General features: G+C 40.3%; 7 non-coding genes and 1 pseudogene across 7 annotated transcripts; all 8 read left to right on the forward strand.

Annotated features, from left to right (window-relative positions):
* The first annotated feature begins 2,730 nt into the window (after positions 1 to 2,730).
* On the forward strand, positions 2,731 to 2,827 carry LOC134938921 (small nucleolar RNA U13). The gene has a single exon (XR_010181358.1). It is a non-coding gene; the product is annotated as a small nucleolar RNA U13 (small nucleolar RNA).
* Positions 2,828 to 5,732: 2,905 nt separating this feature from the next.
* On the forward strand, positions 5,733 to 5,829 carry LOC134938912 (small nucleolar RNA U13). The gene has a single exon (XR_010181352.1). It is a non-coding gene; the product is annotated as a small nucleolar RNA U13 (small nucleolar RNA).
* A 2,908-nt stretch (positions 5,830 to 8,737) lies between these two features.
* LOC134938913 (small nucleolar RNA U13) lies at positions 8,738 to 8,834 on the forward strand. The gene has a single exon (XR_010181353.1). It is a non-coding gene; the product is annotated as a small nucleolar RNA U13 (small nucleolar RNA).
* A 2,906-nt stretch (positions 8,835 to 11,740) lies between these two features.
* On the forward strand, positions 11,741 to 11,837 carry LOC134938915 (small nucleolar RNA U13). Its single transcript, XR_010181354.1, has one exon. It is a non-coding gene; the product is annotated as a small nucleolar RNA U13 (small nucleolar RNA).
* Positions 11,838 to 14,743: 2,906 nt separating this feature from the next.
* On the forward strand, positions 14,744 to 14,840 carry LOC134938917 (small nucleolar RNA U13). Its single transcript, XR_010181355.1, has one exon. It is a non-coding gene; the product is annotated as a small nucleolar RNA U13 (small nucleolar RNA).
* A 2,906-nt stretch (positions 14,841 to 17,746) lies between these two features.
* LOC134938918 (small nucleolar RNA U13) lies at positions 17,747 to 17,843 on the forward strand. The gene has a single exon (XR_010181356.1). It is a non-coding gene; the product is annotated as a small nucleolar RNA U13 (small nucleolar RNA).
* A 4,257-nt stretch (positions 17,844 to 22,100) lies between these two features.
* Positions 22,101 to 22,191, forward strand: LOC134938931 (small nucleolar RNA U13; annotated as a pseudogene).
* Positions 22,192 to 24,972: 2,781 nt separating this feature from the next.
* LOC134938923 (small nucleolar RNA U13) lies at positions 24,973 to 25,069 on the forward strand. Its single transcript, XR_010181360.1, has one exon. It is a non-coding gene; the product is annotated as a small nucleolar RNA U13 (small nucleolar RNA).
* The last annotated feature ends 1,940 nt before the right edge of the window (positions 25,070 to 27,009 follow it).

Raw genomic sequence — 27,009 nt, forward strand, 5'->3', positions numbered from 1 at the left:
GTATATATTGACACTGCAATGTAAGATAAGATTTATGTTAAGTTGGGAGGTTTGCATTATATTTTGTGGATGTAATTTATGTTTTATTATTATTTTATGTCTCCCAAACCTGTTTTATAAGCATTTGGAGTAGGGTTCTAGCTGTGATCTTCATACGGCAATCTTTGTTTTTCTAGTGAATTTTAAGTGTTTGGGCATGTGACTGTGTGTCCTAGTTGCTATGAGTTGGTCCATCTGAGCTGGTTTATTGTTGATTTGTTATATTTTTGTATTAGTAGAACTGTTGGTTATGTATGCTTGACTCCTTCACAGCCAGTGTCTTTTTTATAGTAACCAAAAATATACAGTTCAGGTAATAAAATGAATGCTTGAAAAAAGCTTTAGACATTTTTTAATGAATGATCAAAGGCTACAGTTATGTCAGCAACAATCCTCACTATACAATGTGGCTGAAAGTTGCATTGGGATCAGAGCCGGCCTTTGGCATAGACAAACTAAGCAAATGCCTTGGGCATTTGGAATGCCTAGGGGCACAAGAATCAGCAGCTTCTGCTGATTAAAATGATATATGGCATGCCTATATTTTGTGACTGCAGCTATATCTGTATATGAAATGCTATGTTACAGTGTATTCCTGGACAGCACTGTAATGTAGCATTTTGCATGCATATACAGCCACAGTCGCACACAGAATTTCGGCATGCCTCATATCATTTTAATCAGCAAAAGTTGCTTGTGTGTCCTAGTAACATAGCAATGCAAATATGCACTTTCAGCAAAAAAGGTGCCCAACATTAGCAGAGCTGGCCTAGAGTGGCCAGCTGACTCACGCCAGGCATCTTCTGCTGCGTGGCGTATTGAGGCAAGAAAGATGTATGAACATACATCTGTATCCATTCAGAGGCAGAAGTTACAGTGTTAGCAGCCGAGGGAGTGCTGTGTGCGGGTGGGTTGTTTGTGCAATAATGTTCACCATATGTGTAAGGGGCATTACGTGTGTCGTGTATAAATGCATTATTAATGTGCGGCATATGTGTAAGGGACATTATGTGTGTCATTATGTGTATAAGAGCATTAATAATTTGCGGCATATGTGTAAGGGACATTATGTGTGTCATTATGTGTACAAGGGCATTAATAAAAGTTGGAATAATGTGTAAGGTGCATTATGTTTATAAGGACATTAATGATGTGTCTCATATGTGTAAGGGGCATTACTGTGTGGTATTATGTGTATAAAGGCATAACTAATGTGTGGCATTATGTTTATAAGGTGCTCTATAGTGTGGTGTAACATGTAGAAAGGGCACTAGTGTGTGGTTTAATGTGAATTAAGAGCAATATGGTGTGGTGTAATGTTAATAATGAGCAATTCATTATGATGTAATGTGAATATGGGGCACTACTGTGAGAAGTAACGTATATAAGGTAAAGTAGTACTACTGTGTGATGTATCGTGAAGAAGGGACACCATTGCATGATATAATGTGAATAAAGTTGCACTACTGTGTGGCATAATTTGAATTGGGGATACTATTGGGTGGCCATGCCCCTTCCCAGCAGGAACACACCCCTTTTTAGGCTGTGTGCCAAAATGCTCACTGTTTCTATTTAAAAAATAGGGAGTAGAAGGACCAAAATTAGGTCTGCTATTGGTGAGGGGTGATGTTGCTGGGAAAGGGGCACAGGGTCAGAGGCAGAACTAGCAGTGATTCTGAGGGACACCAGCCCAATTTTCTTCTTAGGGCATCATATTGGTTAAGGCCAGCTCTGATTGGGATCCATTGTTTTGGTTCTCCCTAATTTGTTTCACGGGTCCTTAGAGTCAGGTTCTAGCTGTGGGCACCATATGCTAGTTCTAGAACATAATGAGTGTATAGTCACATGGCTGTGTGAGATGGGGTTTCCCAGCTATTACAACCTGTCACATGACTCTTTTGATGTAGAGCCTCAAGTTATTTATTTTTTAAATACATGTACTGTTTTCTGCAATTTGTGTTGTTAGAATGCGTGATGAGAAGTGAGATGCATTTCTTTTTACAAATAAGTGATGGATTATGGGAATTGTAACAACTGTTTTGCTGCTTTTCATAAGAGTAGAAAAGCTAAAATGCAACACTTGGCCAATGTGTGTAGTAGTATGTTAGTGTATATTGACACAGCAATGTGCAATGGAACAAAGATTTGCACTGTATTAAGTTGTGATATATGTTTTATTATTATTTGTGTCTCCCTAATCTGATTCGTGAACACTTGAGAGTAGGGTTCTAGCTGTGAGCTTCATACAATAATCTTTGTGGTTCTAGTGAATGATTGGTTGTGTTGCTTTGTGAGAGGTAGTTTCCTAGTTGCTATGATTTAGTCCTTATGATCTAGAACCTGATATTTTTGTTTTAATTTTTCATGTTTGCTTGTGTTGTTAGAGCTGTTGCTTAGGTGATAAAGGTGCAATGAGTTTTCTGTTTGTCATTAGGAAACCTATGTCTGACTCCTTCACCCTGCCAGTGTCTTTGTTACATTAACAAAAAATATACAGTTCAGAAAATAAAATGAATGGCTGAGAAAAGCTTTAAACATTTTTAATGAATGATCAAAGGCTACAATTAAGTCAGCAAGATCCTCACTCTACAATGTGGCTGAAAGTTTCATTGTGAGCTATTATTTTGTGTCTCCCTAATTTGTTTCATGGGATCTCTAGAGTCAGGTTCTAGCCTTGGACTTTAAACATTGATCCTTCTGGTTCTAGAGCATGATGAGTGGGTGGTCACATGGCTGTGTGAGATGTGTTGTCCCAGTTGTTACGACTTGACACATGACCCTTCTAATCTAGAACTTGAAAGGTGTTATTTTTTTGTGTTGTTGGAATCTTTGGGTAGTATGAAGAGAGTAAACTTTCTCTTGTAATTAGATGATGGATTATGGTCATTGAAATAAAATTTATCTTTCTGTTGTTTTTGCAAGAGCATGGAAGCTAAAATGCAGTACATTGCTGATGTATGTTAGTATATATTGACACTGCAATGTAAGATAAGATTTATATTAAGTTGGGAGATTTGCATTATATATTGTGGATGTAATTTATGTTTTAATATTATTTTGTGTATCCCAAACCTGTTTTATAAGCATTTGGAGTAGGGTTCTAGCTGTGGTCTTCATACGGCAATCTTTGTTTTTCTAGTGAATTTTAAGTGTTTGGGCATGTGACTGTGTGTCCTAGTTGCTATGAGTTGGTCCATCTGAGCTAGTTTATTGTTAATTTGTTATATTTTTGTATTAGTAGAACTGTTGGTTATGTATGCTTGACTCCTTCACAGCCAGTGTCTTTTTTTATAGTAACCAAAAATATACAGTTCAGGTAATAAAATTAATGCTTGAAAAAAGCTTTAGACATTTTTAATGAATGATCAAAGGCTACAGTTATGTCAGCAACAATCCTCACTATACAATGTGGCTGAAAGTTGCATTGGGATCAGAGCCGGCCTTTGGCATAGACAAACTAAGCAAATGCCTTGGGCATTTGGAATGCCTAGGGGCACAAGAATCAGCAGCTTCTGCTGATTAAAATGATATATGGCATGCCTACATTTTGTGACTGCAGCTATATCTGTATATGAAATGCTATGTTACAGTGTATTCCTGGACAGCACTGTAATGTAGCATTTCGCATGCATATACAGCCACAGTCGCACACAGAATTTCGGCATGCCTCATATCATTTTAATCAGCAAAAGTTGCTTGTGTGTCCTAGTCACATAGCAATGCAAATATGCACTTTCAGCAAAAAAGGTGCCCAACATTAGCAGAGCTGGCCTAGAGTGGCCAGCTGACTCACGCCAGGCATCTTCTGCTGCATGGCGTATTGAGGCAAGAAAGACGTATGAACATACATCTGTATCCATTCAGAGGCAGAAGTTACAGTGTTAGCAGCCGAGGGAGTGCTGTGTGCGGGTGGGTTGTTTGTGCAATAATGTTCACCATATGTGTAAGGGGCATTACGTGTGTCGTGTATAAATGCATTATTAATGTGCGGCATATGTGTAAGGGACATTATGTGTGTCATTATATGTATAAGAGCATTAATAATTTGCGGCATATGTGTAAGGGACATTATGTGTGTCATTATGTGTACAAGGGCATTAATAAAAGTTGGAATAATGTGTAAGGTGCATTATGTTTATAAGGACATTAATGATGTGTCTCATATGTGTAAGGGGCATTACTGTGTGGTATTATGTGTATAAAGGCATAACTAATGTGTGGCATTATGTTTATAAGGTGCTCTATAGTGTGGTGTAACGTGTAGAAAGGGCACTAGTGTGTGGTTTAATGTGAATTAAGAGCAATATGGTGTGGTGTAATGTTAATAATGAGCAATTCATTATGATGTAATGTGAATATGGGGCACTACTGTGAGAAGTAACGTATACAAGGTAAAGTAGTACTACTGTGTGATGTATCGTGAAGAAGGGACACCATTGCATGATATAATGTGAATAAAGTTTCACTACTGTGTGGCATAATTTGAATTGGGGATACTATTGGGTGGCCATGCCCCTTCCCAGCAGGAACACACCCCTTTTTAGGCTGTGTGCCAAAATGCTTACTGTTTCTATTTAAAAAATAGGGAGTAGAAGGACCAAAATTAGGTCTGCTATTGGTGAGGGGTGATGTTGCTGGGAAAGGGGCACAGGGTCAGAGGCAGAACTAGCAGTGATTCTGAGGGACACCAGCCCAATTTTCTTCTTAGGGCATTATATTGGTTAAGGCCAGCTCTGATTGGGATCCATTGTTTTGGTTCTCCCTAATTTGTTTCACGGGTCCTTAGAGTCAGGTTCTAGCTGTGGGCACCATATGCTAGTTCTAGAACATAATGAGTGTGTAGTCACATGGCTGTGTGAGATGGGTTTTCCCAGCTATAACAACCTGTCACATGACTCTTTTGATGTAGAGCCTCAAGTTATTTATTTTTTAAATACATGTACTGTTTTCTGCAATTTGTGTTGTTAGAATGCGTGATGAGAAGTGAGATGCATTTCTTTTTACAAATAAGTGATGGATTATGGGAATTGTAACAACTGTTTTGCTGCTTTTCATAAGAGTAGAAAAGCTAAAATGCAACACTTGGCCAATGTGTGTAGTAGTATGTTAGTGTATATTGACACAGTAATGTGCAATGGAACAAAGATTTGCACTGTATTAAGTTGTGATATATGTTTTATTATTATTTGTGTCTCCCTAATCTGATTCGTGAACACTTGAGAGTAGGGTTCTAGCTGTGAGCTTCATACAATAATCTTTGTGGTTCTAGTGAATGATTGGTTGTGTTGCTTTGTGAGAGGTAGTTTCCTAGTTGCTATGATTTAGTCCTTATGATCTAGAACCTGATATTTTTGTTTTGATTTTTCATGTTTGCTTGTGTTGTTAGAGCTGTTGCTTAGGTGATAAAGGTGCAATGAGTTTTCTGTTTGTCATTAGGAAACCTATGTCTGACTCCTTCACCCTGCCAGTGTCTTTGTTACATTAACAAAAAATATACAGTTCAGAAAATAAAATGAATGGCTGAGAAAAGCTTTAAACATTTTTAATGAATGATCAAAGGCTACAATTAAGTCAGCAAGATCCTCACTCTACAATGTGGCTGAAAGTTTCATTGTGAGCTATTATTTTGTGTCTCCCTAATTTGTTTCATGGGATCTCTAGAGTCAGGTTCTAGCCTTGGACTTTAAACATTGATCCTTCTGGTTCTAGAGCATGATGAGTGGGTGGTCACATGGCTGTGTGAGATGTGTTGTCCCAGTTGTTACGACTTGACACATGACCCTTCTGATCTAGAACTTGAAAGGTGTTATTTTTTTGTGTTGTTGGAATCTTTGGGTAGTATGAAGAGAGTAAACTTTCTCTTGTAATTAGATGATGGATTATGGTCATTGATATAAAATTTATCTTTCTGTTGTTTTTGCAAGAGCATGGAAGCTAAAATGCGGTACATTGCTGATGTATGTTAGTATATATTGACACTGCAATGTAAGATAAGATTTATATTAAGTTGGGAGATTTGTATTATATATTGTGGATGTAATTTATGTTTTAATATTATTTTGTGTATCCCAAACCTGTTTTATAAGCATTTGGAGTAGGGTTCTAGCTGTGGTCTTCATACGGCAATCTTTGTTTTTCTAGTGAATTTTAAGTGTTTGGGCATGTGACTGTGTGTCCTAGTTGCTATGAGTTGGTCCATCTGAGCTAGTTTATTGTTAATTTGTTATATTTTTGTATTAGTAGAACTGTTGGTTATGTATGCTTGACTCCTTCACAGCCAGTGTCTTTTTTATAGTAACCAAAAATATACAGTTCAGGTAATAAAATGAATGCTTGAAAAAAGCTTTAGACATTTTTTAATGAATGATCAAAGGCTACAGTTATGTCAGCAACAATCCTCACTATACAATGTGGCTGAAAGTTGCATTGGGATCAGAGCCGGCCTTTGGCATAGACAAACTAAGCAAATGCCTTGGGCATTTGGAATGCCTAGGGGCACAAGAATCAGCAGCTTCTGCTGATTAAAATGATATATGGCATGCCTACATTTTGTGACTGCAGCTATATCTGTATATGAAATGCTATGTTACAGTGTATTCCTGGACAGCACTGTAATGTAGCATTTCGCATGCATATACAGCCACAGTCGCACACAGAATTTCGGCATGCCTCATATCATTTTAATCAGCAAAAGTTGCTTGTGTGTCCTAGTCACATAGCAATGCAAATATGCACTTTCAGCAAAAAAGGTGCCCAACATTAGTAGAGCTGGCCTAGAGTGGCCAGCTGACTCACGCCAGGCATCTTCTGCTGCATGGCGTATTGAGGCAAGAAAGACGTATGAACATACATCTGTATCCATTCAGAGGCAGAAGTTACAGTGTTAGCAGCCGAGGGAGTGCTGTGTGCGGGTGGGTTGTTTGTGCAATAATGTTCACCATATGTGTAAGGGGCATTACGTGTGTCGTGTATAAATGCATTATTAATGTGCGGCATATGTGTAAGGGACATTATGTGTGTCATTATATGTATAAGAGCATTAATAATTTGCGGCATATGTGTAAGGGACATTATGTGTGTCATTATGTGTACAAGGGCATTAATAAAAGTTGGAATAATGTGTAAGGTGCATTATGTTTATAAGGACATTAATGATGTGTCTCATATGTGTAAGGGGCATTACTGTGTGGTATTATGTGTATAAAGGCATAACTAATGTGTGGCATTATGTTTATAAGGTGCTCTATAGTGTGGTGTAACGTGTAGAAAGGGCACTAGTGTGTGGTTTAATGTGAATTAAGAGCAATATGGTGTGGTGTAATGTTAATAATGAGCAATTCATTATGATGTAATGTGAATATGGGGCACTACTGTGAGAAGTAACGTATACAAGGTAAAGTAGTACTACTGTGTGATGTATCGTGAAGAAGGGACACCATTGCATGATATAATGTGAATAAAGTTTCACTACTGTGTGGCATAATTTGAATTGGGGATACTATTGGGTGGCCATGCCCCTTCCCAGCAGGAACACACCCCTTTTTAGGCTGTGTGCCAAAATGCTTACTGTTTCTATTTAAAAAATAGGGAGTAGAAGGACCAAAATTAGGTCTGCTATTGGTGAGGGGTGATGTTGCTGGGAAAGGGGCACAGGGTCAGAGGCAGAACTAGCAGTGATTCTGAGGGACACCAGCCCAATTTTCTTCTTAGGGCATTATATTGGTTAAGGCCAGCTCTGATTGGGATCCATTGTTTTGGTTCTCCCTAATTTGTTTCACGGGTCCTTAGAGTCAGGTTCTAGCTGTGGGCACCATATGCTAGTTCTAGAACATAATGAGTGTGTAGTCACATGGCTGTGTGAGATGGGTTTTCCCAGCTATAACAACCTGTCACATGACTCTTTTGATGTAGAGCCTCAAGTTATTTATTTTTTAAATACATGTACTGTTTTCTGCAATTTGTGTTGTTAGAATGCGTGATGAGAAGTGAGATGCATTTCTTTTTACAAATAAGTGATGGATTATGGGAATTGTAACAACTGTTTTGCTGCTTTTCATAAGAGTAGAAAAGCTAAAATGCAACACTTGGCCGATGTGTGTAGTAGTATGTTAGTGTATATTGACACAGCAATGTGCAATGGAACAAAGATTTGCACTGTATTAAGTTGTGATATATGTTTTATTATTATTTGTGTCTCCCTAATCTGATTCGTGAACACTTGAGAGTAGGGTTCTAGCTGTGAGCTTCATACAATAATCTTTGTGGTTCTAGTGAATGATTGGTTGTGTTGCTTTGTGAGAGGTAGTTTCCTAGTTGCTATGACTTAGTCCTTATGATCTAGAACCTGATATTTTTGTTTTGATTTTTCATGTTTGCTTGTGTTGTTAGAGCTGTTGCTTAGGTGATAAAGGTGCAATGAGTTTTCTGTTTGTCATTAGGAAACCTATGTCTGACTCCTTCACCCTGCCAGTGTCTTTGTTACATTAACAAAAAATATACAGTTCAGAAAATAAAATGAATGGCTGAGAAAAGCTTTAGACATTTTTAATGAATGATCAAAGGCTACAATTAAGTCAGCAAGATCCTCCTCACTCTACAATGTGGCTGAAAGTTTCATTGTGAGCTATTATTTTGTGTCTCCCTAATTTGTTTCATGGGATCTCTAGAGTCAGGTTCTAGCCTTGGACTTTAAACATTGATCCTTCTGGTTCTAGAGCATGATGAGTGGGTGGTCACATGGCTGTGTGAGATGTGTTGTCCCAGTTGTTACGACTTGACACATGACCCTTCTGATCTAGAACTTGGAAGGTGTTATTTTTTTGTGTTGTTGGAATCTTTGGGTAGTATGAAGAGAGTAAACTTTCTCTTGTAATTAGATGATGGATTATGGTCATTGAAATAAAATGTATCTTTCTGTTATTTTTGCAAGAGCATGGAAGCTAAAATGCAGTACATTGCTGATGTATGTTAGTATATATTGACACTGCAATGTAAGATAAGATTTATGTTAAGTTGGGAGGTTTGCATTATATTTTGTGGATGTAATTTATGTTTTATTATTATTTTATGTCTCCCAAACCTGTTTTATAAGCATTTGGAGTAGGGTTCTAGCTGTGGTCTTCATACGGCAATCTTTGTTTTTCTAGTGAATTTTAAGTGTTTGGGCATGTGACTGTGTGTCCTAGTTGCTATGAGTTGGTCCATCTGAGCTGGTTTATTGTTGATTTGTTATATTTTTGTATTAGTAGAACTGTTGGTTATGTATGCTTGACTCCTTCACAGCCAGTGTCTTTTTTATAGTAACCAAAAATATACAGTTCAGGTAATAAAATGAATGCTTGAAAAAAGCTTTAGACATTTTTTAATGAATGATCAAAGGCTACAGTTATGTCAGCAACAATCCTCACTATACAATGTGGCTGAAAGTTGCATTGGGATCAGAGCCGGCCTTTGGCATAGACAAACTAAGCAAATGCCTTGGGCATTTGGAATGCCTAGGGGCACAAGAATCAGCAGCTTCTGCTGATTAAAATGATATATGGCATGCCTATATTTTGTGACTGCAGCTATATCTGTATATGAAATGCTATGTTACAGTGTATTCCTGGACAGCACTGTAATGTAGCATTTTGCATGCATATACAGCCACAGTCGCACACAGAATTTCGGCATGCCTCATATCATTTTAATCAGCAAAAGTTGCTTGTGTGTCCTAGTCACATAGCAATGCAAATATGCACTTTCAGCAAAAAAGGTGCCCAACATTAGCAGAGCTGGCCTAGAGTGGCCAGCTGACTCACGCCAGGCATCTTCTGCTGCGTGGCGTATTGAGGCAAGAAAGATGTATGAACATACATCTGTATCCATTCAGAGGCAGAAGTTACAGTGTTAGCAGCCGAGGGAGTGCTGTGTGCGGGTGGGTTGTTTGTGCAATAATGTTCACCATATGTGTAAGGGGCATTACGTGTGTCGTGTATAAATGCATTATTAATGTGCGGCATATGTGTAAGGGACATTATGTGTGTCATTATGTGTATAAGAGCATTAATAATTTGCGGCATATGTGTAAGGGACATTATGTGTGTCATTATGTGTACAAGGGCATTAATAAAAGTTGGAATAATGTGTAAGGTGCATTATGTTTATAAGGACATTAATGATGTGTCTCATATGTGTAAGGGGCATTACTGTGTGGTATTATGTGTATAAAGGCATAACTAATGTGTGGCATTATGTTTATAAGGTGCTCTATTGTGTGGTGTAACGTGTAGAAAGGGCACTAGTGTGTGGTTTAATGTGAATTAAGAGCAATATGGTGTGGTGTAATGTTAATAATGAGCAATTCATTATGATGTAATGTGAATATGGGGCACTACTGTGAGAAGTAACGTATATAAGGTAAAGTAGTACTACTGTGTGATGTATCGTGAAGAAGGGACACCATTGCATGATATAATGTGAATAAAGTTGCACTACTGTGTGGCATAATTTGAATTGGGGATACTATTGGGTGGCCATGCCCCTTCCCAGCAGGAACACACCCCTTTTTAGGCTGTGTGCCAAAATGCTCACTGTTTCTATTTAAAAAAATAGGGAGTAGAAGGACCAAAATTAGGTCTGCTATTGGTGAGGGGTGATGTTGCTGGGAAAGGGGCACAGGGTCAGAGGCAGAACTAGCAGTGATTCTGAGGGACACCAGCCCAATTTTCTTCGTAGGGCATCATATTGGTTAAGGCCAGCTCTGATTGGGATCCATTGTTTTGGTTCTCCCTAATTTGTTTCACGGGTCCTTAGAGTCAGGTTCTAGCTGTGGGCACCATATGCTAGTTCTAGAACATAATGAGTGTGTAGTCACATGGCTGTGTGAGATGGGGTTTCCCAGCTATTACAACCTGTCACATGACTCTTTTGATGTAGAGCCTCAAGTTATTTATTTTTTAAATACATGTACTGTTTTCTGCAATTTGTGTTGTTAGAATGCGTGATGAGAAGTGAGATGCATTTCTTTTTACAAATAAGTGATGGATTATGGGAATTGTAACAACTGTTTTGCTGCTTTTCATAAGAGTAGAAAAGCTAAAATGCAACACTTGGCCAATGTGTGTAGTAGTATGTTAGTGTATATTGACACAGCAATGTGCAATGGAACAAAGATTTGCACTGTATTAAGTTGTGATATATGTTTTATTATTATTTGTGTCTCCCTAATCTGATTCGTGAACACTTGAGAGTAGGGTTCTAGCTGTGAGCTTCATACAATAATCTTTGTGGTTCTAGTGAATGATTGGTTGTGTTGCTTTGTGAGAGGTAGTTTCCTAGTTGCTATGATTTAGTCCTTATGATCTAGAACCTGATATTTTTGTTTTGATTTTTCATGTTTGCTTGTGTTGTTAGAGCTGTTGCTTAGGTGATAAAGGTGCAATGAGTTTTCTGTTTGTCATTAGGAAACCTATGTCTGACTCCTTCACCCTGCCAGTGTCTTTGTTACATTAACAAAAAATATACAGTTCAGAAAATAAAATGAATGGCTGAGAAAAGCTTTAAACATTTTTAATGAATGATCAAAGGCTACAATTAAGTCAGCAAGATCCTCACTCTACAATGTGGCTGAAAGTTTCATTGTGAGCTATTATTTTGTGTCTCCCTAATTTGTTTCATGGGATCTCTAGAGTCAGGTTCTAGCCTTGGACTTTAAACATTGATCCTTCTGGTTCTAGAGCATGATGAGTGGGTGGTCACATGGCTGTGTGAGATGTGTTGTCCCAGTTGTTACGACTTGACACATGACCCTTCTGATCTAGAACTTGAAAGGTGTTATTTTTTTGTGTTGTTGGAATCTTTGGGTAGTATGAAGAGAGTAAACTTTCTCTTGTAATTAGATGATGGATTATGGTCATTGAAATAAAATTTATCTTTCTGTTGTTTTTGCAAGAGCATGGAAGCTAAAATGCAGTACATTGCTGATGTATGTTAGTATATATTGACACTGCAATGTAAGATAAGATTTATATTAAGTTGGGAGATTTGCATTATATATTGTGGATGTAATTTATGTTTTAATATTATTTTGTGTATCCCAAACCTGTTTTATAAGCATTTGGAGTAGGGTTCTAGCTGTGGTCTTCATACGGCAATCTTTGTTTTTCTAGTGAATTTTAAGTGTTTGGGCATGTGACTGTGTGTCCTAGTTGCTATGAGTTGGTCCATCTGAGCTAGTTTATTGTTAATTTGTTATATTTTTGTATTAGTAGAACTGTTGGTTATGTATGCTTGACTCCTTCACAGCCAGTGTCTTTTTTTATAGTAACCAAAAATATACAGTTCAGGTAATAAAATGAATGCTTGAAAAAAGCTTTAGACATTTTTTAATGAATGATCAAAGGCTACAGTTATGTCAGCCACAATCCTCACTATACAATGTGGCTGAAAGTTGCATTGGGATCAGAGCCGGCCTTTGGCATAGACAAACTAAGCAAATGCCTTGGGCATTTGGAATGCCTAGGGGCACAAGAATCAGCAGCTTCTGCTGATTAAAATGATATATGGCATGCCTACATTTTGTGACTGCAGCTATATCTGTATATGAAATGCTATGTTACAGTGTATTCCTGGACAGCACTGTAATGTAGCATTTCGCATGCATATACAGCCACAGTCGCACACAGAATTTCGGCATGCCTCATATCATTTTAATCAGCAAAAGTTGCTTGTGTGTCCTAGTCACATAGCAATGCAAATATGCACTTTCAGCAAAAAAGGTGCCCAACATTAGCAGAGCTGGCCTAGAGTGGCCAGCTGACTCACGCCAGGCATCTTCTGCTGCATGGCGTATTGAGGCAAGAAAGACGTATGAACATACATCTGTATCCATTCAGAGGCAGAAGTTACAGTGTTAGCAGCCGAGGGAGTGCTGTGTGCGGGTGGGTTGTTTGTGCAATAATGTTCACCATATGTGTAAGGGGCATTACGTGTGTCGTGTATAAATGCATTATTAATGTGCGGCATATGTGTAAGGGACATTATGTGTGTCATTATATGTATAAGAGCATTAATAATTTGCGGCATATGTGTAAGGGACATTATGTGTGTCATTATGTGTACAAGGGCATTAATAAAAGTTGGAATAATGTGTAAGGTGCATTATGTTTATAAGGACATTAATGATGTGTCTCATATGTGTAAGGGGCATTACTGTGTGGTATTATGTGTATAAAGGCATAACTAATGTGTGGCATTATGTTTATAAGGTGCTCTATAGTGTGGTGTAACGTGTAGAAAGGGCACTAGTGTGTGGTTTAATGTGAATTAAGAGCAATATGGTGTGGTGTAATGTTAATAATGAGCAATTCATTATGATGTAATGTGAATATGGGGCACTACTGTGAGAAGTAACGTATACAAGGTAAAGTAGTACTACTGTGTGATGTATCGTGAAGAAGGGACACCATTGCATGATATAATGTGAATAAAGTTTCACTACTGTGTGGCATAATTTGAATTGGGGATACTATTGGGTGGCCATGCCCCTTCCCAGCAGGAACACACCCCTTTTTAGGCTGTGTGCCAAAATGCTTACTGTTTCTATTTAAAAAATAGGGAGTAGAAGGACCAAAATTAGGTCTGCTATTGGTGAGGGGTGATGTTGCTGGGAAAGGGGCACAGGGTCAGAGGCAGAACTAGCAGTGATTCTGAGGGACACCAGCCCAATTTTCTTCTTAGGGCATTATATTGGTTAAGGCCAGCTCTGATTGGGATCCATTGTTTTGGTTCTCCCTAATTTGTTTCACGGGTCCTTAGAGTCAGGTTCTAGCTGTGGGCACCATATGCTAGTTCTAGAACATAATGAGTGTGTAGTCACATGGCTGTGTGAGATGGGTTTTCCCAGCTATAACAACCTGTCACATGACTCTTTTGATGTAGAGCCTCAAGTTATTTATTTTTTAAATACATGTACTGTTTTCTGCAATTTGTGTTGTTAGAATGCGTGATGAGAAGTGAGATGCATTTCTTTTTACAAATAAGTGATGGATTATGGGAATTGTAACAACTGTTTTGCTGCTTTTCATAAGAGTAGAAAAGCTAAAATGCAACACTTGGCCAATGTGTGTAGTAGTATGTTAGTGTATATTGACACAGCAATGTGCAATGGAACAAAGATTTGCACTGTATTAAGTTGTGATATATGTTTTATTATTATTTGTGTCTCCCTAATCTGATTCGTGAACACTTGAGAGTAGGGTTCTAGCTGTGAGCTTCATACAATAATCTTTGTGGTTCTAGTGAATGATTGGTTGTGTTGCTTTGTGAGAGGTAGTTTCCTAGTTGCTATGATTTAGTCCTTATGATCTAGAACCTGATATTTTTGTTTTGATTTTTCATGTTTGCTTGTGTTGTTAGAGCTGTTGCTTAGGTGATAAAGGTGCAATGAGTTTTCTGTTTGTCATTAGGAAACCTATGTCTGACTCCTTCACCCTGCCAGTGTCTTTGTTACATTAACAAAAAATATACAGTTCAGAAAATAAAATGAATGGCTGAGAAAAGCTTTAAACATTTTTAATGAATGATCAAAGGCTACAATTAAGTCAGCAAGATCCTCACTCTACAATGTGGCTGAAAGTTTCATTGTGAGCTATTATTTTGTGTCTCCCTAATTTGTTTCATGGGATCTCTAGAGTCAGGTTCTAGCCTTGGACTTTAAACATTGATCCTTCTGGTTCTAGAGCATGATGAGTGGGTGGTCACATGGCTGTGTGAGATGTGTTGTCCCAGTTGTTACGACTTGACACATGACCCTTCTGATCTAGAACTTGAAAGGTGTTATTTTTTTGTGTTGTTGGAATCTTTGGGTAGTATGAAGAGAGTAAACTTTCTCTTGTAATTAGATGATGGATTATGGTCATTGATATAAAATTTATCTTTCTGTTGTTTTTGCAAGAGCATGGAAGCTAAAATGCGGTACATTGCTGATGTATGTTAGTATATATTGACACTGTAATGTAAGATAAGATTTATATTAAGTTGGGAGATTTGTATTATATATTGTGGATGTAATTTATGTTTTAATATTATTTTGTGTATCCCAAACCTGTTTTATAAGCATTTGGAGTAGGGTTCTAGCTGTGGTCTTCATACGGCAATCTTTGTTTTTCTAGTGAATTTTAAGTGTTTGGGCATGTGACTGTGTGTCCTAGTTGCTATGAGTTGGTCCATCTGAGCTAGTTTATTGTTAATTTGTTATATTTTTGTATTAGTAGAACTGTTGGTTATGTATGCTTGACTCCTTCACAGCCAGTGTCTTTTTTTATAGTAACCAAAAATATACAGTTCAGGTAATAAAATGAATGCTTGAAAAAAGCTTTAGACATTTTTTAATGAATGATCAAAGGCTACAGTTATGTCAGCAACAATCCTCACTATACAATGTGGCTGAAAGTTGCATTGGGATCAGAGCCGGCCTTTGGCATAGACAAACTAAGCAAATGCCTTGGGCATTTGGAATGCCTAGGGGCACAAGAATCAGCAGCTTCTGCTGATTAAAATGATATATGGCATGCCTACATTTTGTGACTGCAGCTATATCTGTATATGAAATGCTATGTTACAGTGTATTCCTGGACAGCACTGTAATGTAGCATTTCGCATGCATATACAGCCACAGTCGCACACAGAATTTCGGCATGCCTCATATCATTTTAATCAGCAAAAGTTGCTTGTGTGTCCTAGTCACATAGCAATGCAAATATGCACTTTCAGCAAAAAAGGTGCCCAACATTAGCAGAGCTGGCCTAGAGTGGCCAGCTGACTAACGCCAGGCATCTTCTGCTGCATGGCGTATTGAGGCAAGAAAGACGTATGAACATACATCTGTATCCATTCAGAGGCAGAAGTTACAGTGTTAGCAGCCGAGGGAGTGCTGTGTGCGGGTGGGTTGTTTGTGCAATAATGTTCACCATATGTGTAAGGGGCATTACGTGTGTCGTGTATAAATGCATTATTAATGTGCGGCATATGTGTAAGGGACATTATGTGTGTCATTATATGTATAAGAGCATTAATAATTTGCGGCATATGTGTAAGGGACATTATGTGTGTCATTATGTGTACAAGGGCATTAATAAAAGTTGGAATAATGTGTAAGGTGCATTATGTTTATAAGGACATTAATGATGTGTCTCATATGTGTTTGGGGCATTACTGTGTGGTATTATGTGTATAAAGGCATAACTAATGTGTGGCATTATGTTTATAAGGTGCTCTATAGTGTGGTGTAACGTGTAGAAAGGGCACTAGTGTGTGGTTTAATGTGAATTAAGAGCAATATGGTGTGGTGTAATGTTAATAATGAGCAATTCATTATGATGTAATGTGAATATGGGGCACTATTGTGAGAAGTAACGTATACAAGGTAAAGTAGTACTACTGTGTGATGTATCGTGAAGAAGGGACACCATTGCATGATATAATGTGAATAAAGTTTCACTACTGTGTGGCATAATTTGAATTGGGGATACTATTGGGTGGCCATGCCCCTTTCCAGCAGGAACACACCCCTTTTTAGGCTGTGTGCCAAAATGCTCACTGTTTCTATTTAAAAAATATGGAGTAGAAGGACCAAAATTAGGTCTGCTATTGGTGAGGGGTGATGTTGCTGGGAAAGGGGCACAGGGTCAGAGGCAGAACTAGCAGTGATTCTGAGGGACACCAGCCCAATTTTCTTCTTAGGGCATCATATTGGTTAAGGCCAGCTCTGATTGGGATCCATTGTTTTGGTTCTCCCTAATTTGTTTCACGGGTCCTTAGAGTCAGGTTCTAGCTGTGGGCACCATATGTTAGTTCTAGAACATAATGAGTGTGTAGTCACATGGCTGTGTGAGATGGGTTTTCCCAGCGATTACAACCTGTCACATGACTCTTTTGATGTAGAGCCTCAAGTTATTTATTTTTTAAATACATGTACTGTTTTCTGCAATTTGTGTTGTTAGAATGCGTGATGAGAAGTGAGATGCATTTCTTTTTACAAATAAGTGATGGATTATGGGAATTGTAACAACTGTTTTGCTGCTTTTCATAAGAGTAGAAAAGCTAAAATGCAACACTTGGCCAATGTGTGTAGTAGTATGTTAGTGTATATTGACACAGCAATGTGCAATGGAACAAAGATTTGCACTGTATTAAGTTGTGATATATGTTTTATTATTATTTGTGTCTCCCTAATCTGATTCGTGAACACTTGAGAGTAGGGTTCTAGCTGTGAGCTTCATAAAATAATCTTTGTGGTTCTAGTGAATGATTGGTTGTGTTGCTTTGTGAGAGGTAGTTTCCTAGTTGCTATGACTTAGTCCTTATGATCTAGAACCTGATATTTTTGTTTTGATTTTTCATGTTTGCTTGTGTTGTTAGAGCTGTTGCTTAGGTGATAAAGGTGCAATGAGTTTTCTGTTTGTCATTAGGAAACCTATGTCTGACTCCTTCACCCTGCCAGTGTCTTTGTTACATTAACAAAAAATATACAGTTCAGAAAATAAAATGAATGGCTGAGAAAAGCTTTAAACATTTTTAATGAATGATCAAAGGCTACAATTAAGTCAGCAAGATCCTCACTCTACAATGTGGCTGAAAGTTTCATTGTGAGCTATTATTTTGTGTCTCCCTAATTTGTTTCATGGGATCTCTAGAGTCAGGTTCTAGCCTTGGACTTTAAACATTGATCCTTCTGGTTCTAGAGTATGATGAGTGGGTGGTCACATGGCTGTGTGAGATGTGTTGTCCCAGTTGTTACGATTTGACACATGACCCTTCTGATCTAGAACTTGAAAGGTGTTATTTTTTTGTGTTGTTGGAATCTTTGGGTAGTATGAAGAGAGTAAACTTTCTCTTGTAATTAGATGATGGATTATGGTCATTGAAATAAAAATGTATCTTTCTGTTGTTTTTGCAAGAGCATGGAAGCTAAAATGCAGTACATTGCTGATGTATGTTAGTATATATTGACACTGCAATGTAAGATAAGATTTATATTAAGTTGGGAGATTTGCATTATATATTGTGGATGTAATTTATGTTTTAATATTATTTTGTGTCTCCCAAACCTGTTTTATAAGCATTTGGAGTAGGGTTCTAGCTGTGGTCTTCATACGGCAATCTTTGTTTTTCTAGTGAATTTTAAGTGTTTGGGCATGTGACTGTGTGTCCTAGTTGCTATGAGTTGGTCCATCTGAGCTAGTTTATTGTTTATTTGTTATATTTTTGTATTAGTAGAACTGTTGGTTATGTATGCTTGACTCCTTCACAGCCAGTGTCTTTTTTTATAGTAACCAAAAATATACAGTTCAGGTAATAAAATGAATGCTTGAAAAAAGCTTTAGACATTTTTTAATGAATGATCAAAGGCTACAGTTATGTCAGCAACAATCCTCACTATACAATGTGGCTGAAAGTTGCATTGGGATCAGAGCCGGCCTTTGTCATAGACAAACTAAGCAAATGCCTTGGGCATTTGGAATGCCTAGGGGCACAAGAATCAGCAGCTTCTGCTGATTAAAATGATATATGGAATGCCTACATTTTGTGACTGCAGCTATATTTGTATATGAAATGCTATGTTACAGTGTATTCCTGGACAGCACTGTAATGTAGCATTTCGCATGCATATACAGCCACAGTCGCACACAGAATTTCGGCATGCCTCATATCATTTTAATCAGCAAAAGTTGCTTGTGTGTCCTCGTCACATAGCAATGCAAATATGCACTTTCAGCAAAAAAGGTGCCCAACATTAGCAGAGCTGGCCTAGAGTGGCCAGCTGACTCACGCCAGGCATCTTCTGCTGCATGGCGTATTGAGGCAAGAAAGACGTATGAACATACATCTGTATCCATTCAGAGGCAGAAGTTACAGTGTTAGCAGCCGAGGGAGTGCTGTGTGCGGGTGGGTTGTTTGTGCAATAATGTTCACCATATGTGTAAGGGGCATTACGTGTGTCGTGTATAAATGCATTATTAATGTGCGGCATATGTGTAAGGGACATTATGTGTGTCATTTTATGTATAAGAGCATTAATAATTTGCGGCATATGTGTAAGGGACATTATGTGTGTCATTATGTGTACAAGGGCATTAATAAAAGTTGGAATAATGTGTAAGGTGCATTATGTTTATAAGGACATTAATGATGTGTCTCATATGTGTAAGGGGCATTACTGTGTGGTATTATGTGTATAAAGGCATAACTAATGTGTGGCATTATGTTTATAAGGTGCTCTATTGTGTGGTGTAACGTGTAGAAAGGGCACTAGTGTGTGGTTTAATGTGAATTAAGAGCAATATGGTGTGGTGTAATGTTAATAATGAGCAATTCATTATGATGTAATGTGAATATGGGGCACTACTGTGAGAAGTAACGTATACAAGGTAAAGTAGTACTACTGTGTGATGTATCGTGAAGAAGGGACACCATTGCATGATATAATGTGAATAAAGTTGCACTACTGTGTGGCATAATTTGAATTGGGGTTACTATTGGGTGGCCATGCCCCTTCCCAGCAGGAACACACCCCTTTTTAGGCTGTGTGCCAAAATGCTCACTGTTTCTATTTAAAAAATAGGGAGTAGAAGGACCAAAATTAGGTCTGCTATTGGTGAGGGGTGATGTTGCTGGGAAAGGGGCACAGGGTCAGAGGCAGAACTAGCAGTGATTCTGAGGGACACCAGCCCAATTTTCTTCTTAGGGCATCATATTGGTTAAGGCCAGCTCTGATTGGGATCCATTGTTTTGGTTCTCCCTAATTTGTTTCACGGGTCCTTAGAGTCAGGTTCTAGCTGTGGGCACCATATGCTAGTTCTAGAACATAATGCGCGTGTAGTCACATGGCTGTGTGAGTTGGGGTTTCCCAGCTATTACAACCTGTCACATGACTCTTTTGATGTAGAGCCTCAAGGTATTTATTTTTTTAAATACATGTACTGTTTTCTGCAATTTGTGTTGTTAGAATGCGTGATGAGAAGTGAGATGCATTTCTTTTTACAAATAAGTGATAGATTATGGGAATTGTAACAACTGTTTTGCTGCTTTTCATGAGGGTAGAAAAGCTAAAATGCAACACTTGGCCAATGTGTGTAGTAGTATGTTAGTGTATATTGACACAGCAATGTGCAATGGAACAAAGATTTGCACTGTATTAAGTTGTGATATATGTTTTATTATTATTTGTGTCTCCCTAATCTGATTCGTGAACACTTGAGAGTAGGGTTCTAGCTGTGAGCTTCATACAGTAATCTTTGTGGTTCTAGTGAATGATTGGTTGTGTTGCTGTGTGAGAGGTAGTTTCCTAGTTGCTATGACTTAGTCCTTATGATCTAGAACAGGGGTGGCCAAACAGTCGATCGCGATCGACTGGTCGATCGCGGACATGCGACCAGTCGATCGCGATCCGCCGCCCAGCCACCCGAAGCCGCACCTCTCCTGCCTGCCGCTCTGCCTCCTCAGTCTGCGGCAGTGACGGCCGAGTGTATAGCTCAAATCAGGTGCCGGTTCGTTAGCCAATGAGAGCTCGCGGACCGGCACCTGATTTGAGCCATACACGCTGCCGTCACCGCCGGAGACCAGAGTCAGACTGAGGAGGCAGAGCGGCAGACAGGAGAAGCGCGCGCTGCGCTCTCCACACACACCAACAGTGAGCTCTTTTATGGGGGCATATCTGGCATTGTGGGCGCATAGCTCAGTGGGGGCATATCTGGCACTGTGGGGTCATGTGGCACTGGGGGCATATCTGGCTCTGTGGGCACATGGCACTGTGGGGGCATATCTGTAATCTGGCGCTGTGGGGGCATATCTGGCACTGTGGGCACATGGCACTGTGGGGGCATATCTGGCACTGTGGGGGCATATCTGGCACTGGGAGCATATCTGGCTCTGTGGGGGCATATCTGTAATCTGGCGCGGTGGGGGCATATCTGGCGCTGTGGGCACATGGCGCTGTGGGGGCATATCTGTATCTGGTGCTGTGGGGGCATATCTGGCGCTGTGGGCACATGGCGCTGAGGGGGCATATCTGTATCTGGCACTGTGGAGGCATATATGTCACTGTGGGGTCATATGTGGCACTGGGGGCATATCTGGCTCTGCGGGCACATGGCACTGTGGGGGCATATCTGTAATCTGGCGCTGTGGGGGCATATCTGGCACTGTAGGCACATGGCACTGTGGGGGCATATCTGGCACTGTGGGGGCATATCTGGCACTGTGGGGGCATGTCTGGCGCTGTGGGCACATGGCGCTGTGGGGGCATATCTGTATCTGGCACTGTGGGGGCATATCTGGCACTGTGGGGGCATTTCTGGCGCTGTGGGCACATGGCGCTGTGGGGGCATATCTGTATCTGGCACTGTGGGGGCATATCTGGCACTGTGGGCACATGGCACTGTGGGGGCATGTGTATCTGGCACTGTGGGGGCATATGTGTTTGAGGTTTTTACCTGTGGGGGCCAATGTGTTATTTCGTGTGAGGCAGTCATTACACTCCGCGCAGCAAGGCTACGTCCCTTTTTTTTTGTTATACCACGCCCACTTTTTGTTATGTCACACCCACTTTTTGCTATGCCACGCCCCTTTTTGCGCGCGCGCTATCATTCCTCCTAGGTAGATCACAAAAGCTTTTTAGCTTTCACAGTAGATCACCGACTCCAAAAGTCTGGCCGCCCCTGATCTAGAACCTGATATTTTTGTTTTGATTTTTCATGTTTGCTTGTGTTGTTAGAGCTGTTGCTTAGGTGATAAAGGTGCAATGAGTTTTCTGTTTGTCATTAGGAAACCTATGTCTGACTCCTTCACCCTGCCAGTGTCTTTGTTACATTAACAAAAAATATACAGTTCAGAAAATAAAATGAATGGCTGAGAAAAGCTTTAGACATTTTTAATGAATGATCAAAGGCTACAATTAAGTCAGCAAGATCCTCACTCTACAATGTGGCTGAAAGTTTCATTGTGAGCTATTATTTTGTGTCTCCCTAATTTGTTTCATGGGATCTCTAGAGTCAGGTTCTAGCCTTGGACTTTAAACATTGATCCTTCTGGTTCTAGAGCATGATGAGTGCGTGGTTAAATGGTTGTGTGAATGTCCCAGCTGTTATGACATGACACATGATCCTTCTGATCTAGAGCTTGAAACAATTTTTAGGTGTTTATAGAATCATTGTTTGGATCGTGTGAAGGTAGAGAGTTTTTTCTTGTAACTAGGTGATAGGTTATGGTCATTGTAATAAAATGTATCTTTCTGTTGCATTTGACAAGAGCAGGGAAACTAAACTGCAGCACATTGCTGATGTAGTTAGTAATGTTAGTGTACACTGGGGGTCATTCCGAGTTGATCGCTAGCTGCCGTTGTTTGTTCGCTGCGTATCGATCAGTGAAAAAAACAGCTAATCTGCGCATACATATGCACTGCAATGCGCACGTGCATAGTACGGGTACGAAGTCCTTTGTGGTTTTGCACTGGTTCTAGCGACGATTCAAATCGCACAGCCGAACGCAAGGAGACTGACAGGAAGTGGGAGTTTCTGGGTGGCAACTGACCATTTTCTGGGAGTGTTTGGAAAAACGCAGGCGTGGCCAGGCGCTTGCTGGGTGGGTATCTGACATCATTACCGTGTCACTCGTCGCAGCAATCATCACACAGGATAAGTAACTACACGGGCTGGTCTTGTTCTGCACAAAATGTGTTTGCTGCTGCGCGGCTGCACAGGCGTTCGCACTTCTTCAAAGTGAAAATACACTCCCCCGTGGGCGGCGACTATGCTTTTGCACGGCTGCTAAAAGTAGCTAGCGAGCGATCAACTCGGAATGACCCCCATTGCATGGCAATGTGTAATGGAAGACAAGATTTGTGTTATAGATGGAGATTTGCAGAATATAAGGTGGATATAAGTTATGTTGTATTATTATTGTGTCTCTCCCAAACCTGTTTTGTACGCAATTGGAGTAGGGTTCTAGCTGTGGTCTTCATACAGTAATCTCTGTAGTTTTAGTGAATGATGAGTGTTTGGGCATGTGACTGTGTGACAAGTGGTTTCCTTGTTGCTTTGAGTTGGTCCTTCTGATCTATAGTGCTAGCTATCAATATCTGTTATGACAGCCATTATTCAAATAGAATCATATCCATAAAGGACTACATAGTGGTGATTTCTTTTGAATAAAATCTTATTGGTGATATATACAAAACACACGCAGGACACGCTTTTTAAAAATCTTTATTCACCATTTCCTATCTTGTAGGTTCACATATATGTCAGTTTGTTTGATTTTAACTCTTATGTTTCACTGTAGTCTGGGTCAATGAAATTATTTTTTAATATATACTTAATAAAGGTTACATTTTAGGATTGACTAACTTTTTCTAGTGCGTCATAAATACAGTTTCTTCTTTTCCTTTTTCCCCCAACTCCTTCTGATCTAGAACCTGAGTATTATATTTCTGTTGCTTTGTGCATTGTGTCCCCATTTCCCCATGCGCATACTCTCTCTCTCTCTCTCTCGCCTGTCACCCTCTCCTTGTCACCTACTGACTCTAACCCTTTTTCTCCTGTTCTCCTCTGACTCTCACCCCCTCCCTGTCACCCTCTCTCTCTTTTCACATTTCTATGAAACATTGTAAAGAGACATGTCAAGAAGACATAGAGATGTGTCCCTTCTCAGCTTAAAGGCTAATTGTGACAAATGCAACTCGTATTCGCAATAAGTGTGCCTGTGGGTGTGCATGCACCAGTGATCCATTGGATCGCATGGTGTGTACACTCCCGTGAACGGGACACTGCTTGCTGTGGCTAGTCACAAGCGAGATGCATCTGCTTGCAGGTAGAATGAGAGTGGCCACATCTGTATTTGTAGGGGGGCGCCAAACACCCTAGCACCTGCCCTGCCTTTAGGCATATGTATATCTACAGCAGGGTTGGGGAACCTTTTTTTCTACCGAGGGCCATTTGGATATTTATAAAATCCCGCGAGCGCCCAAAAAATGGGTGTGGCCAGTTAAAATGGGACGTGATACACATATGCCCCCAATGGTGCAGTGCCAGATCCACAATTGCCCCCACAGTGCCAGGTATACAAATGCCCCTCACAGTGCCAGGTATACAGATGCCCCCACAGTGCCAGGTATACAAATGCCCCCACAGTGGCAGGCATACAGATGCCCCTACAGTGCCAGGTATACAGATGCCCCCACAGTGCCAGGTATACAGATGCCCCCACAGTGCCAGGTATACAAATGCCCCTCACAGTGCCAGGTATACAGATGTCCCCACAGTGCCAGGTATACAAATGCCCCTCACAGTTCAAGGTATACAGATGCCCCCACAGTGCCAGGTATACAAATGCCCCTCACAGTGCCAGGTATACAAATGCCCCCACAGTGCCAGGTATACAGATCCCCCCCCCCCCGTCCCGCTTACCACTCCTTTCGGCGGGTACACGGAGGAGAGCGCGGCTATGTTGGGCGGCGGCGTGTAAGACTTGAAACCAGCCGCCGGTTCGAGAGCCAATCAGAGCTCACGGACCGGCAGCCGCGGCTCCTGATTGGCTGCCGGATCGCAAGCTCTGATTGGCTCACGAACCGGCGGCTGGTTACAAGTCCTACACGCCGCCACCGCCGCCCTACAATAGCCGCGCTCTCCTCCGTGTGGTGACAGCTGGAACACGCTGCCGCCGGACTGTGCGGCGGCGTGTCTCACTGAGAGGAGCGGGTGGGCCGGACCAAACGGCTTTGCGGGCCTTATACGGCCCGCGGGCCGGAGGTTCCCCACCCCTGATCTACAGTATGTTAGCTAAGAGTCTCACTATACAGTGTGGATGAAAGTTTAATTGTGATCTATTATTTTATGTCTCCCTAATTTGTTTCATGGGTCCTTAGGGTCAGGTTCTAGCTGTGGGCATATTTCATTGATCCTTCTGGTTCTAGAGCATGATGACTGGGTGGTCACTTGGCTGTGTGAGATGGGTCTTCCCAGCTGTTACGACCTGACACATGACCCCTCTGATCTAGAGCTTGAGAGGATTTTTTTTTATAGAGAATGCTTTCTTTTTGTGATTAGGTGTTATTACAGTATGTGAGTATTGTAACAAGTTTAGTAAGATTAGTGAAGCTAGAACGCAGCACATGGTGATGTGTGTAGCTGTATGCCGGTGTGTACTGACACAGTAATGTTTGTTGGAAACACCGTTTTGTACTATAGTATATAGGGTGGCTGTAAGTGTTATTGTATTATTATTTTGTGTCTACCTAACCTTTTTCATGTCCCCTTGGAGTAGGGATCTAGCTGCGGATATTTTTAGTGATTCTACTGGCTTTAGTTTATAATTGGACACATTTGTATAAGAGTTGGTGTCCTAGCATTACTGTCTCAGAGCACTGAGGTCATGGGTTCGATTCCCACCATGGCTCTTACTGTGTGGAGTTTGTATATTCTCCCCATACTTGCGTCGGTTTCCTCCCACAATCCAAAAATATACTGGTAGGTTAATTGGCTCCCAAGAAAATGAACCCTAGCGTGAATGTGACTGCATGTATATGAGATAGGGAATATAGAGTGTAGCTCCACTGGGGCAGGGACTGATGTGAATGGCCAAATATTATCTGTAAAGCTCTGCGGAATGTGTGTGCGCTATATAAATAACTGGTAATAAATAAATAATAATAATAATAATAATAATAATAATAATATATGTTACACCTTTGTACTTCTGCTCTAGAATGTGAACGTTTTCGTTTTGTTGGTTTGTATTATTGTAAAATGACAGTGAGCCTTCTGTTTTTAGTTAGTATACAGTGCTTATGCGTGTATTACCACCAACTTGTTCATCGGGAGGCTTGTTACCTAACAACAGCTGATAGGCTAAGGTGTGCAGGACTCCGGAAACTGGGAAAGGTAAAGTGAAAAACTTTTCACTTACCCTTTCCAAAGCCTAGAGGATGGGTAAGAAAACGTGGGTCACATGGGTACCAAGCTCCACCCCCGTCACAGCCAGCCTCCATTTCTTCCCATCACTAAGAACTATGACTTTCAGGCAGCTTAGGGGAAAGGTTGCAAACTGATTCCCCTCATACCTCTGGCTCAGAGGAAATCATTTTTTTTTCAATCATAAATTTTTATTATGAGAAGTAAACAGTGTTAACAACATTCGGTAATAAAGCGAACAATAATACAGTAAATGTGACATGGGTCAAATTTCACAAGACTCGTCATGAGGGATATAATAACAATAGAGATTCATTTGTAATCAGGTGAGAAAGAATCTCAAAGGGAGAAAGAAAAAAAGAAGAAAGAAAAAAAAAGAAAAGGGGGCGGGTCTCCATTTAGTATGACTATCGCATTGTGAGAACCAGTCACAATGAGAAAAGGAGGTTGTTGGGGGAATAAAAGGAAGTTAGGAGGGGTTGAATGTAGGGGGAGAACTCCGATAAGCCCGGAGCCCGGGTGATAGGGGACATGGAGAAGGAGAGGAAAAGAAAGATGTGAGAGGGAGAAGAGAAAGAGAAGAGGAAAGAGAGAAGGAGAGAGAGAGAGGGGAGAGAAGAAGAAAGAAAGAAAGAAGAAAAAAAAAGAAAAAAAAGAAAAAAAAAAGGGGGTGGGAGGGGCGGGGGGAATTTGTGTGTGTGTGTGGAGGGAGCATCAAATGCGCCCAGTGCGAGTTGCAGTCTAGCTAAGTCCCGGAAGGGGTGAGTTTTTATATCTGTACCAGGGAAGCCAAGTGGAATGGAATTTTTGGACTGTGTTGTGTTGGAGACTGGTGATGTATTCCATTTGTGCGATGAACCAGATCCTATTTGTTAGTGCCTGACGGCTGGGGGCGTCTGGTGCTTTCCAGTTGCGTGCTATTTGGTATTTAGCTGCACATGATATATGGAGGATCAGTTTATTTGAGTCTCTGGGCACCTGATCCACGGGGGCGCAGAGGAGAAGATGGGTGGGTGAGAGAGGC

The sequence above is a fragment of the Pseudophryne corroboree genome, chromosome 6 (assembly GCF_028390025.1).
Source record: "Pseudophryne corroboree isolate aPseCor3 chromosome 6, aPseCor3.hap2, whole genome shotgun sequence".
NCBI classification, from domain to species: Eukaryota; Metazoa; Chordata; class Amphibia; order Anura; family Myobatrachidae; genus Pseudophryne; species Pseudophryne corroboree.